Raw genomic sequence first — 14,956 nt, 5'->3', positions numbered from 1 at the left:
ATCATGGGGTTCAGCTGCAGACATTCTAAAGAATAGGTCAAATTCTGTATGGTGCTGGATGCCAAGGGAGATGGAGCCTCAGGCTTCCAGTGCAGAGAAGATCGGGCAGTGTTGGGAGGGTGAACAGTCTGGCTGGCTGTGCACACATCCAATGAGAGCCTGTGATGCTTCTCCTCCACACCAGTTCCTTGCACACTCACACCCACCCACAGCCTGTTAGCAGAGGGGGAGGCTTGGCCTGAAGAAGCACAGTTAGTGGAGCGGTTTGCTGCCCCCCGCTACACACAAACACACCTCTCTCTATAGCAACGTGCAAGGAGTTACAATACGATACGATAATCTTTATTGTCATTGTCCCATACAGAACAACAAAATTGAAAAATCTACATAAAACATTCAAAACCCAACAAGCCTGCTATCTCAACCTGGTTAGCCCCCTAAAAACTGTGATACCCTATTTTTAAATACAATATACTCCCATAGAGACTCTTTACACTGCACTGTATTTAAAACCAAAATCACATTTGGGTAGAAACAGTTTCTCAGGTGGCTAGTCCTAGTCTTTATAACCCTGTACCTTCTTCCAGAAGGCAGAAGCTGAAAGAGATCATTTCTGGAGTGCACACTATCCTGCGCTATCTCTGCAGCTGGAAGCATAGATTTGATCCAAGGTGGGAAGAGTGCACCCAATTATTCTCTCCACAGTCTTTACAACCCTGGACAGCATTGTTTTTTCCCTGACCATGCAGCTCCCAAACCACACACAGAGACCATAAGTTAATACACTCTCCACAGTACAATGGTAAAATGCCATCAACAGTTCCTTTGAGAGATTGTTTTTCCAGAGGATTCTCAGAAAATATAACCAAGTTCTATGTTGTTGTTGGTGGGGCGCCGGTGATTTGCACCCTAGAGCTGCAAGGGGAGGTGGCGGCTGCTGGAAAGGTGCCCCCAGCCCTCCTTTAGGGTACTCCCAGCCTTTGCTGCTGGCCACAAGGTCCGCTTGGAAACCTCTCCTTAGCAGACACTGAAGGGTTGATGAGGGAGAGCAGTAACTCTCGCCTCGCCAAGGCCGCTTCTGCACACCAGAGAAAAGAAAGCCACTGCAACCATTTGAATCATGTGCTGCTATTGTTTTGAGATACATGACATTGGTTGAGGCTGTTTGGGGCCTTTTTTGAATTTTTACATATTTTTTTAAAATCGTTTTTAAATATATATATATTTTTAAAAATTGTCCCACTTGCCATATGTCAGGCTTTTCCTAGACCAAACACAACATTGATGAAACCAGTCCTATCCCTAGCTGTTACTCAAGTCAAGATCACCAGTGTTGAAGCAATGATTCTTTAACATCAACTTCATGGGACTGGTCATGTTGTGTGGGTGCCTGATTATCGTCTTCCAAAGCAACTACTCTATTCCGAACTTAAAAATGGAAAGCATAATGCTGGTGGTCAACAAAAGAGGTTTAAAGACTGTCTCAAGGCAAATCTAAAAAAAATATAGTATAAACACCGACAACTGAGAAAAATTGGCCTGTGAGTGCTCCAGTTGGAGAACAGCCTTTACCAAAGGTGTCATGGACTTTGAAGGCACTCGAACTCAGAACGCAAGGGAGAAATGTGCTAAGAGGAAGGCACACCTGGCAAATCCACACTGTGATCAACGTCCGCCCGGGAACCAATGTCCCCACTGTGGAAGGATGTGTGGGTCCAGAATTGGCCTCCACAGTCACTTACAGACTTATCATTAAAACTGTGTTTATGAAAGACAATCTTACTCGGCTACAAGTGATCACCAAAGAAGAAGAAGACAGCGACTCAGCTCAAGATGCAGAGAGAAGCACAAAACTAGGGTTGTCACCTGTCCTGTATAATACAGGATAGGCAACAATATAGCCTATTTGAAATATCCAAACCTGACTGTTAGAGGATTTTACCTCTACCGCTGTTCTTCACTTCTCACTTAACAATGGATTTTTAAAAATCCAGTTTGTATATTTCTTATTCCAATCAACTCCTAGGTTTCATCATTCCTGCAGTGCCTCTTTTACCGATGGGTATAAATGAAACATCAAGACAGCTTTTGACTTATTCAAGGGAAGTGTTCGCGCTTCAGGCTTACATGGTTATTATGTTTAATTGTCTTCAAGCTCAAGTCTTTACAGCATCTTCTGGAGAAGAGAATCCTCAGTGCATCTGTGGGGGAAATCGCCCAGTTCACTTTATATCAAAGCGAAGCTCACTTGGAAGGGAGGGGGAAGAGAGAAACTTTAAAGGGTATGAAATCCAACATTGCCACAATGCATTAGGTCAACAGCAGGAGGAGAGGAAACAAGCACCAAGCATACAATTGAGAAGAGAGAGTAATCTAAGATCTGAAGATAACAACCTACACAGCTTGCCTATAAAAACCAACAAACTGGAGCGGTTCTAATCTTGAAACCTCCTTTCCTTTCCTTGTATTTTTATGTATCATTGCAAACAACAAAAACAACAATGTGAGCTCCAGCCATCAGGTGCTTTCTTCATATGTACCAACATTAATTTGATACCATTCTCTCTTAATGTGTTCCACCTAGGTTTTACTTAGGGTTAGCATTTCATCTGACTGCCTTACCTCTCCTTTCGCCCAGTTCTGGGGCCTGTTTGATCTTTTTGTAACCAAAGGGATAGATGCATCAGTCCCTTTATGATCCATGCTAATTCCACATGTGTTTATCCTTAAGTCAATTCCATTCCATTATTGCATTATTGAAAATCGATGTAGAAATTCATATTGAGATACATATTAAAATAGTATTTTGTAGGGTTGTGCCAACAAAACCCCATTCATTGTAGAAAAAAATGAAAAGCACAACACTTGAAACTGCTAAATTTATATTACATTGAGAGGAAAAGTAATGCAACAATATTTGATTATTTTTCTCAAATACAAAACAAAATGTTTTAGGACATCAAATCATTTTGAATAATCTTGTGAATCTCTATAAAAAAGGTCAGTATTGCACTCTTCTGAGGTCTGTGCCCTAGGCAGCTGCCTAGCTTTTGCCTAATGATAGGACCGGCCCTGGGTGCGAATGCCAGATAATGTTGGACTATAACTCTTATTTTTCCCAGCCACAGAACATGTTGGCTGGGGCTACTGGATTTCAAAAACAACTTTCCATCACTAGTCTAAGGCCGGTTTGGAGGTTCATGGCTGAGCTGAGATTCGATCTGTGGGACTCTGGATCATTGGTAACATTTCTAATTACTGTGCTATAATAATTCTTCTCTGCTACCAGCAGTTACTGTCATTTTTAAGACCATGGCATTGGGCACCCTATGTTAATTTCTAAGGAGAATTTCAACCAGTCCGGTCCATTTTCATAGATGTCAAGAAGAGAATATACTGCCTCCTAAAAAGGTAGAAAGAGAGAGAAAATTTCCATCTAAATTCTCAGATTAACTGTGATGTAACTGCATTTATGGGATAAGAGCAAGCATGGTAATTTTAAGATTAACTGCCTTAATCAAATACCAAAATCAATACTTAAGAAAACATCAACAAGAAAATCATCTTCCTAATGAATATGCAATTACGTATCAACATAAAATACAACTAGATGCCAACCTGTTTATTTTCTCTCCCCCTCTTTTTCTTTTTTTTAAAAAATCATTGCAAAGTGGGTGGGTGGGGAAAATCCAATCCTTTTCTTCTAGTAGAATGTGGAGCTATTTTTAATGGATGCCAGGAATATGTAAAAGGAAGTTCCAGCTTGCTATCTTATTCCTGATCTTGGCCCTTGGAATACTAGCAGCAAACAAATGAGGTTTGGTTACTAGTCTCTCTCACACCATCACCTGGCTGGTGACATCATGCCTAATAACTCCTACTAATTTTATCAAAACTCTTTTGATAAGACAGGCAGCGTGGTGTAGTGGTTAGGGTTTTGGACTCAGGTTGAGGATACCCAGGGTCAGATCTCTACTTTCCCATAAAGCTCACTGGGTTATCATGAACCAGTCACCTTCTCTCAAACTAATGCATCTCACAGGGTTTCCCTGGAGATATGTTAGAGTAGGGAGAGGTGAGAGAATGAAGCATGCCTCTTTGAGACGCTTTGCTTCAAAGGGAATCTCTGTTGGCTGTTCTTGAAATTCCTCAGAAGTTTTTTCTAATTCAAAACTAATCTTTGAAGGACATATTGGTGGCAATACTCACCAAGAGCTAGCTCCTCACTGATCAATCAAATTATTTTGATATTGCTGTTTTGTGTCTTGTCTCCTGTCCCTGCGTAACAACAGAAATAGCATTATAAGGGTTCTGTGACAGAGATGCAACTCAGTCACAGACTTCCTCCCTTCATGGAATCTCAGAGGGACCAAACTCATTCTAGTCAACACCAACCATGCTGGATTACCCAAATGACTCATTTTCAGCTGTGGGTTGGATACAGCATGGCTAGACGTGTAAATTCCCTGTTGGTGGCTCCAACATGGAATATATATCCTGGTGTGCATCAAGCTGATTCAATGGTACCTGGATAAATATTGCGATAAAGATTTTGCATCCAGGTCTGCATTGGCTGGCTACACATGCATTGGCTGCATACATTTGCACAACACTGGGCAATCCTACTCACGCCAACTTCTGAATATTGTATTTCCATATTGTTAAGACCTGCCCTGAAATTTTATGGGGAAGGGTGGGCAAGTCATCCAATGAACAGTAAATAGTAAGGACAAAATGGGGCTTATTCCTGGATAAATGTTCATAGCAGTATACTTGAAGGAGCATGTCCACCCCCATCGTTCAGCCCAGACACTGAGGTCCAGCACTGAAGGCCTTCTGGCGGTACCCTCACTGCGAGAAGTGAGGTTACAGGGAACCAGACAGAGGGCCTTCTCTGTATTGGCGCCCGCCCTGTGGAATGCCCTCCCATCAGAGTTCAAGGAAATGAACAACTATCTGACTTTTAGAAGACATCTGAAGGCAGCCCTGTTTAGGGAAGTTTTTAATGTTTGATGTTTTATTGTGTTTTTAATATTCTGTTGGGAGCTGCCTAGAGAGGCTGTGGAAACCCAGTCAGATGCGTGGGGTTTAAATAATAAATTATTATTATTATTATTATTATTATTATTATTATTATTAGCATTGCAGCTACAGAGCTCCCTCACTACATCAGGCTGTTCCATATGAACAGTGTGGTGTAGTGGTTAGAGAGTTGAATTAAGATGTGGGAGAACATAGTTCTAGTCCTTACTCAGCCATGAAGCTCATTGGATGACCTTGGGCCAGTCACTATCTCTTAGCTTAACCTACCTCACAGGGTTATTGTGAGCATAAAGTGGGGGAGATGGAGAACCATGAGCTCCTTCAGGAAAGGTGGGGTTTAAATGTAATAAATAAATAAATAAATAAATATGTAATGGAAAGGACAACCAAAATTAATGGCATTTACTATCAGTGTATTTAGGATCAAGCTGACAATCTGTCTTGGAATCCAAACAGGTCCTCCTGATTCGCAACAGCTTAAATCAATCCAGACCATACACCACAGAAGTAGGCTTTTTTAAAAAAATGCAAAGTACTGGAATTGCATTTTTAATGGAGACCTGCACTGAGCTACTGTGCGCCTCAGCTTTAAATGGAATTTTATGAGTATGAGACATCATCAAAGATTGATGCTGCCAATGACAATGCCAATAAATACTTAATACTGTCTTTGAAGTGCCATGAGTGCAGCCTTTACCGATATTATCTGACAGAGCGATTATACATGAATGCAGATGGTTACTGCCGCCGTTTCCCCCATCAAGATTCTGTACATTACTGAAGCAGAGGCCTCTAAACACCTTAGGAATTCTTGAAATCCAGACAGCACCCATAGACAATGTTGATTATAGCTCTCTACACTGTAGGACAAGGGACAAAGAAATATGAAGTGTATCAAACCGAGCCAGTGTGGCTGCGCTAAGAACATAAAGAACTGCCTAGACTAGATCAGACCAAGGGTCCATCTGACCTCACATGGTACCTGAGTGGCCAACCAGATGCCCCACAAAGTTCAGAAGTGAAGCTAGATGAAACAGAGAGCTGCCCTGTTTCATATCCTCGGACCTTTTGTACTCAGAGTTATACTTCTTATGGCAGGGATGGGGCACCTATGGCACTCTGCATGTCATTTGGATATAGTGTGTTCTCCTTCATGGAGAGCACGTGTTGCGGTGGGGGCCGCCAGGATACTCTGAAGTTGGGGGCGGGCTAATTAATCGTTAGCCACTGATGCGATTGGGGCTTCCCTTGTTGTTGGGAAGAAGTTAATGTTGCCATTTGTTGATTGACTGCCAGAAATGCTAAAACTCCTTGCACGAGGCTAGGGCTTCCTCTTTTCGCCCGTGCATCGGATTGCCCGTCCCTCCCTCCCTAAAATTAGGGTTGTTCGCTTTGACCTTGCTATGCCTGTCATGGGGTCGTCTGCTCTTGAGGCAGGGGCCTGGTAGGAATTTTGTCCATCTGGGTGATTGGCTGGGGCCATTTAGTTTTTGCCTATTGCGTAGCAAATCGTCACAACTTGTAAGGTTGCGGTTAGGCATTGGTTTATGTTTGGTTGGTTGAGGGGCATGGATTGGCTGTGCCTGCCCCTCTAATGCTGCTGCTGCAAGGGATTCCGTTAAAGGAATCAGGGGCTAAGTATTGCTTGTCCACTCTATCAAGGGGGCTCGGGCCATAGCAATGAGCTCCTGGTTGCATTTGGGGAGGGCTGAGGGCAGGTTCCTTGCTCCGTTTCTACCTCCAAGTGTATTCCCCTTTTCTGACTTTCGCATCGTGCGGAATGTCAGTCTGTCCCCCATGGGGGGGGGCAGATAGTCACAACCAATGCCTAAGCAACCACTCACATTTTTGTATTTTAATAAAGTTGTGGCCAAAATTATGCCAAAAACCTTAAACAAAAATTCTGTGTGATGTGTGAGTTATTGGGGTGGCCCTGGGTCCCCACCCTTGGTCTATGGATTTGGAGGTTGCATTTATTTGGCATGGCTAAGAGCCACCACTTGGCCTCTCTTCCATGAGTTTGTCTACTCTTTTAAAAGCAATGTGAACAGAACAGATGTAATAGAAATCTGGAAGGCCTTTGTATTCTGTGGAGCTAGAGAGACCTTCTTTTTGGGGACCTTTCCATTAGCCAGCCACATCTCTTATGTGTTCAGGCACCTGTTGGTAAGCTGTTTGATTTCTTCTCTATTGAGAGTCAGTGTGGTGTAGTGGTTAAGAGGGGTAGTCTCATAATCTGGGGAACCGGGTTCACGTCTCCGCTCCTCCACATGCAGCTGCTGGGTGACCTTGGGCCAGTCACACTTCTCTGAAGTCTCTCAGCCTCACTCACCTCACAGAGTGTTTGTTGTGGGGGAGGAAAGGAAAGGAGAATGCTAGCCGCTTTGAGACTCCTTCAGGTAGTGATAAAGCGGGATATCAAATCCAAACTCTTCTTCTTCTTCTTCTATTGCTTAGTCAAAGGCAGTACTTTCTGTTTTCAATCATGAACCTACTGCCAATAATTTTCACAGAATCACAAGTTCTACTTAACAGTGTAAAGTAAGGCCTAAAACTTCTGAAATAGCCTGCGCTGGTTTGTGACACAAGCGCTCCAACCCAGAGATAACCAAATGGAATTTGGTATAGAAATTAAGAAGGTAAATCAACATTCAAAGCCAAAGTAAGGAACCTGTGGCCCTCTAGATGTTGCTAGATTCCAACTCCTGTCTGTCTGAGCCCCAATGTGTATTGTGTAGGGATGATGGGAGTTGTAGTCCAACAACATGTGGTGGCATCACACCACCTCAACTCCTGCATCCATTGTCAAAGTGAGGAGAAGAAATGTAAAATGCATTGCAATGCAATTATCTTTAATGAAACTTCTTGATCATTGAGATTTACTAGTGGCACAAGAGAGATAAAATCGTTTACTCTGTTTATAGACCTCATGATTTTATAGATTTTAAGTGTCATATACTCACTTAAGACTTTTTTTCTCAAACATTTGCAGTTACTTTAGCAAAGAAAATATGCTCCAATCCCTTGATCACTCCAGGTGCCTTACAAATAAGCGGATGCAATTCTGTGAAGTTACTGAGATTGCCACATCAGAAAAAATGAAGATTGAAGGTGGGAAGAGTGCCATTAAAGCAGATTAGAAAAACAACAATAAAAATCTGCTCGTGAACTTAACAAGGTCTGTAACAGCAAGATAAGCGGGAGGGAGATTTTATATCAGTTTCCCCAGATTTATTTTTTAAAAGGATCTCTCAGGTGAGCACTAGATGAAATCTTTTATGGTTGAAAAGAAAAAAATAATCTTGAAAATATTAATTTGTCTCAACCAATGGCCTAGATATTATAAACAGCCAGGCTTAAACAAAGTGAAACCTTCTCAATATGGAAAGTTGGCCTACAAAGGCACACAACATCTATAGCATACATGATGAGAATTCGTTGGAACAGATATTTGTCCTGAGCCCGTTTCATGTAACAGATGAAATCCTGGATTAGGACCTGGGAGCCTAGAACTCAAAGCCACACAGAGATTGACCTCTGTGTGTACTCAGCTGTCTAGGTGCCAATTGGTTCATTCTCCCAAATTCATAATTTCTATAACTATATTTGGACTGAACAACCCTTCAAACAGAAGACTCCTTCAGTTAGAGGACTGGCCTCTCTAAAGTAGGATATATGGCCCTGCTAAAAATGACCAAGAGACTGGTTTCTTTAAAAGAGACCTTGTCATTTGTTAATAAATGTGTACTACATGCCATGCATTTCGAAGCACATCAAAGAGGCAATAAACAAACAAAATGGACCATCTCAATAAACTTTCCAGCTTCTGCAGGACAGAAATGGTTGAATATCTCAATTTCATTGTTTTCACAGTTTCTCATTTTTCCAATCTTAAATTCCATTCTTCACATGAAAATTGAGCAGAATTTTAGTGCAGATTTTTCATAACATACACATTTGTTTGTAATTTCCCCTCACACACACATTTTTGCAAAGCAATTTTCCCCAATACAATGTATTTTGTATTTTCTTGGCACTAATAGATGCACTTTTATCTGATGTGTACACTTTCTTGTACACATTACTTGACTAGAGCAGTGCATTGCAAAATTCGGCAAAGTGCGAATTTCTAAGGATTGCTGTATTTCGGTTCTCGGATTGTTTCAAAAAGGGCAAATTAGGTAGATTTGCCTTTAAATGTGAACAGATTTGAATTTCTCCCCATCTGGGTTAGCCTGTGATTTCTTATACCTCTCTCATACAGCCTAAGTGCCGGTTAGACCATTTGTGAGAAAAGTGTGTACTCTGGATGCTAGTACTTAAACTTTGCTGATGTGTGAACTGTGTGGTTTATGATCACGGGCCTCTTTATGCTGCCACAGCAATTTCTGAGGAATCATCTTGTCCCAATAATCCTTAACACAATTACATTGTGTAGCTGCCCCCACCCTCAGGCTCTACTCTTAGAATAAAATGTTATTATAAACCTTAATGATTTATTGCAATTTTTGATTATGAGGATTTTGAACAAAATTAAGTGGTGGTCTGGCACCGAAATGGCATTCTTTTAGAACTATATGATCTAGGATAGGAGATTGAAAAAAGAAGTTGGCACCCAAAGCAGAGGTAATATATATACAATCAATTGGGATAGTTCTCCCTTCTGACTCTATGCAATAAGCAATAAATATTGCACACATTTTTGGCAAATGTAAAATGTGTGTATTGCAGAAGAGTAATAAAAATAAAATAAAATAAAATAATTAGCATGCAATGCTTTCATTTGAACAAACTTCTTATTGCATCTTCACAGCACAGAGGCCAAGAAAAATGGGTTTCAATTACTCATTTCATATTGGCAGAGTTTGTTGTTCTAAGGTGCTCCTGGTGATCCTGCTGTGTTTAGTATATTTTTAATCCCTACATTTTGAAAATTGTGGGGGTTTTGTTCTTTTTAAAAAGATTTTTTTATTGTGAACCAAGGTATATATAAATAAATGAAGCTGGTGGAAGGCGGGCATTTGTGTACTTCAAGAAAAAATGTCTTATATTGATCCCAGGAACTGGAGGGTGTGAGATCCAATAGCACAGCCTGTGTATGTGTCAGGCTTCGGGGAAATGGCTTCCTCCCTCCCTTTTGCTGCGGATAAGCAAAACAAAGTGAAAATAGTCCCTTACCAGTTAAAGAGATTTTTAATGTTCACAGCAAAAGAACAAAGACTCCATCTCGGAGGAAAGGTGCTCCCTATTAAGGTTTCCTCCCACTTCCCCCCCGAGTCACCCCCCGTCAATTCCTCGTTTGGCAACCTAATCTGGCAACCATTTGGCCTTCTGTGTAGCTACCTTAGCTGCTCTCCTTGACCTTGGACTGAGCGCTGGGACACTTTCCAGTGAAAGGGAGTCTGTTAATTCTCTCTCTCCCTATTCTTCTTCTCCTAGCTGTTCCCCACTCAGTTCTGCCCAGCTGTTGTCTTCCGAACTCTGTCCCTCTGCAAACCACTGCCCCAAATCTATACTGCTCCACTGCTCCTGGGCAGCTTCAGGATCCTGGTCAGGAGCAGAGGGAGGGGGAGGCCCCCAAAATTCCTCATTGGAGTAGCTCTCCTCAGCCTGGTCTCTGACATCATGGTGTATAATTGGGAAAACGTTTGGATCCAAGTGGTTGTGAGGGGGGAACAACTTGGATTCTTCTGCAGCAGGGGGTGGGGAATCTTTTTTCAGACAGAAGACTGCTGTGATGGCCAAGATGGTGGTGCTGGGCTCACCCCTCTGTACCTGTTGTGCAAGCTCCCATTCTGTGCAAGGCGACCTCTACTACCAGGAGATGAAAGCTTACCAAAATTTGAAGAAAGGCTTCTGTGTCCACCAGGTAACCAGTGAAAAAATGATGCAGGGCCCAGCATGACCTACAGTACATTTCCAGGCTGCCACCTATCTCTGTCTTCTGCGTCGTGTCCAAGAACACTTAGCATTGCATAAGGAATACCATGGTAAAGGAGAGTGGTTGGTAGCGGAAGCAGCTGGTGTCGTAGGCCTTAAACAGCCACAACAGCTTGGAGGAAAAGGATGAGAGCTGTAAATATAACAGGCTTTGATCTTTTATATATGAGAATGCTATAATGAGTATAGTTTCTGAAGATACGTTTGTTTAAATAAAAATACTTTTAAAAGGTGATAAATCAAGAGGATATATGCAGCCATAGATCACTGGTAGAGCATCTGGTTTACAGACTGAAAGTCAGCATCTCCAGGTTCAGCATCTCCAGGTAAGATTGGGATATCCCCTGTCTGGACCTGTAGACAGCCACTGCTGGCAAGTGCAGCTCTGCTAGATGGGCCAATGTATATTGCGCCAATGGATGTCTTTGTACACAGCTGCTTCCTAGCCCTTCTCAGTCGAAGGGTCACACTCCCTTCTGGGCAACCTTTTAGGAGCGGGACCAGAGGCAGCTGTGGATGAAGCAAAAAATGTGAATTGTACCTTTCTACAGTAGGCTAGCCTCTACATAGGGCCAAATTCAAAGTGATGGTTTTGACCTATAAAGCCTTAAACGGTTCAGGACCACAATATCTCAAGGACTGCCTCTTTCCATATGAACCCACCCGGGTAGGTTCATATGGAAAGAGGCAGTCCTTGAGAATTTGGTCTGGACCCTGAGATCATCTTCTGAGGCCCTTCTTCATGTGCCTCTTCCTTGAGAGGTCCAGAGGGTGGCAACACAAGAACGGGCCTTCTCTGCAGTGGCTACCCATATGTGGAATGCTCTCCCCGGGGAAGTTCGCCTGGCGCCTTCATAGACAACTACTGTTGTCTATGCTCTGGTAACCTCAAGGTTAGATTACAATGTGTTATACGTAGGGCTGCCTTTGAAGACGGTTCGGAAACTTCAGCTGGTGCAGAATTCAGTGGACAAGTTGCTCACTGGAGTAAGACGGTTTGGGCATATTACACCAATCCTGGTCCAACTGCACTGGATACCGATTAGTTTCTGAGCCCAATTCAAAGTGCTGGTTTTGACCCATAAAGCCTTAAGCAGCTCAGGACCGCAATACCTCAAGGACCGCTTCTTTCCATATGAACCTCCCCAGACTCTGAGATCATCTCCTGAGGCCCTCCTTCGTGTGCCTCCTCCACAAGAGGTCCAGAGGGTGGCAATATGAGAACAGGACCTTCTCTGCAGTGGCTCCCCATCTGTGGAATGCTTCCCCCAGGGAAGTTCCCCTGGTGCCTTCATTATACACCTTTAGGCACCAGGCAAGAACATTCCTTTTTAACCAGGCCTTTGGTTGACCTGATTGACACCCTATATCCTTGTAAAATGTGGCTCCTTTGGGGGGGGGATGCTATTGGGTTATTGTTTTGATTTTGATTTTATATATTGTGATCTTTTCTGTGAACCGCCCTGAGACCTCCGGGTATAGGGCGGTATATAAATTCAATAGATAAAATAAAAAATAAATAGGTGCACATGCACCCCTTTCTAGCCTACATCCAAGGAAGCAGGAGCTGGCAGAGGGCATGGCAACAGAGAGGGTATGACCTCCAAACAGTCCTGAATGATTCCCCCTGGCCATGGGTCCGAGGCTCCCCAGCCCTATCCAAATGGTAAAGAGAGCTTTCCATTATACTCTGTGCATTTTGCCTTCTTTGTAAAAGTTTTCTTCAAGAGCTATTTTGGGGCTTTGAGATGGGATAGAATATATAAATGCTGGCGTATGATGAATGACAAGACTCAATAATCAATGATAAAAGACCAAGGGGGAACCAAAAGGAAGCTTTTGTTTTAAGAGCTGGTTATGTGAGCTGTTTGGAAACAACCCAGATCACTTCTCACATCATTTTATTGCAAGCCTGCGGACTTTCTTGTCCTCTATTACATGCCCAAAATATATAGATCTTCTCATCGCTTTGTTTCTTCTCCATTGGTCTTCCATCAGAGGCAGCCAGGGAAGGAGAGCTGGCAAAATATCCAGTGAAGCTGAAAGTCTAATCTTGTTTAGGGTTTTACAAAATTATAGACGAGATGGTTTTCCTTAAGGTTCTTGCAGAAATGTAACAATCGTGGCTGATTAGAATGAAAAGGTATAGCTCTAGTACAGTATCATCAATAAATTGCTTCCTTGCTTTAGTAGAGAAACTCTCTGAATTGGTGTCTCTCCCACCAAAGTGATTTATAACCATCCTATATTATATGGAGGGTGAACAGTAATATTGGCCAGATGAAAGTAAAAGGAGTTACAAGTTCAAATGTGGCCAAACCTCCTGAAGTATTCAGTAGAATATTGAAACATCTGTAAGGGTTAGAACTAAGAAAAGACTGGCATTAGATGCCAACACTCGTTTGCTTCTTATCTCACCTGCTGTATATACCTGGTTCTACCTGATAATATGGCATAGAGGGCACAGCACAACCCTATGGTCACTGGCTCCATTTCCGATGGGTCACATAGCTCAGTGGTAGAATACAGCATTTCATGCAGAGAGCCCCAAATTCAGGCCTCTGTATCAGGTTCCGAGGAGATTTAGGGAAAGGGCTACGAAAAGCTCTGTCAGAGATCATGGAGGGCAGCCTCTCCAAATGTCCCTGTTTTCCAGGGATGTCCCTGATTTAGAGAAGCTGTCCCGGTTTCTGATTGTATCCTGGAATATCCTGCTTTTTCTTAGGACATCCCTATTTTCACTGGAGAAATGTTGGAGAGTATGGAATTATCCAACCCCTGAGCCATCTGAATGCAATCCTGTATAGGGAAGTTTTTTGAATGTTTAATGTTTTATTAAGTTTTTTTTTTTAATATGTTGAAAGCTGCCCAGAGTGGCTAGGGCAACCTGGTAAGATGTGTGGGGTATAAATAGTAGAATTATCATTATGAAAGGGACATCCCTATTTTCATCAGAAAAATGTTGGAGGGTATGAGAGGGCATGTCACAATCTGGAGTAGATAGGGCTGGTTAAATTAATGAATCACAAGGGTCTTTTCAGTAGTGGCACCCTGGTTATGCAGAAATTTATCTGGAACCATCTTTGTGGTACATTCACCACAAAGTTTTTCATCAGGTGAAAAATTTTCTGCTCACCCAGGAGGCCTTATAAACAACTTAGCTTTTAAATCTATGCTTTAATCTTCATAGTTGTTGTGAGGATAAAATGGGGAATTGGAGAACCATGTGAACCATCTTGAGGTCCTTGGAGGAATGGTGGGATATGTATGTAATAAATAAATAAACTCGGGACCTTGGTTATGGTTTTGGCCATCACCTCCCCTCCCCCGTTGGGTATTCCGTTAAAGGAATCCGGTGGTTGTGGATCCTGTCCGATGCCCTGCCCATGCTAGGGTCATGGCACGCCCCCCCCCCGTGACGTCAGGGGAAGCTTCAGCTGTATTTGCATCAACAAGCTCCTCCCACTGGTTGTTAACCCTCAAATGACTCCCCGCTGTGCAGGGTGGAGTCATGTATATATTGTTTGATCCAATGCCTAAGTGAACACCAACCACATGCTATAACCAAGTTGTGGCTTTCCTCAGCCCATTAACCTAAAATACTTGTGTCCTTCTGTCTTATTTATCTCTAAGTGGGTGGCGGGTCCTCGACTCACAACTCTCCTGCCTTAAGACAACCCCCAGTAGGAAATCAAATAGCAAACCCCATAACAGCATTCCCTAGTGATAAAGCCCACCAACAAAAATTCTAAAACTCTATGGAAAAACAGAACAAGGATTGTTTTAAGGAACTGTAGTTTTAACATGGCTGTCATGCGAAAAGCCTTAAATGCGCACATTACTGGCAAGAGCCTGAGAGCCTGAGACAGAGCACAGGTCAGCCAGCAGAAAGCAGAAAGTGAACCATCGTATTTCGTACCCATTAGAGTCAAAGTGAGGGAATGATTGATTTTTGATAGAGGGAAATTCTGTT

At 42.6% G+C, this 14,956-nt stretch overlaps 1 long non-coding RNA gene across 1 annotated transcript; it reads right to left on the bottom strand.

Annotated features, from left to right (window-relative positions):
* Positions 1–3,003: 3,003 nt before the first annotated feature.
* LOC128405179 (uncharacterized) lies at positions 3,004–11,009 on the bottom strand. Its single transcript, XR_008328241.1, has 3 exons — positions 10,880–11,009; positions 4,210–4,278; positions 3,004–3,403 (listed from the first exon to the last, which is right to left on the bottom strand). It is a non-coding gene; the product is annotated as an uncharacterized LOC128405179 (long non-coding RNA).
* Between the last annotated feature and the right edge of the window lie 3,947 nt (positions 11,010–14,956).

The sequence above is a fragment of the Podarcis raffonei genome, chromosome 17 (genome assembly GCF_027172205.1).
Source record: "Podarcis raffonei isolate rPodRaf1 chromosome 17, rPodRaf1.pri, whole genome shotgun sequence".
Taxonomy (NCBI): domain Eukaryota; kingdom Metazoa; phylum Chordata; class Lepidosauria; order Squamata; family Lacertidae; genus Podarcis; species Podarcis raffonei.
The sequence above is the reverse complement of the archived record's forward strand: the minus strand, read 5'-3'. Positions and strand labels throughout refer to the sequence as shown.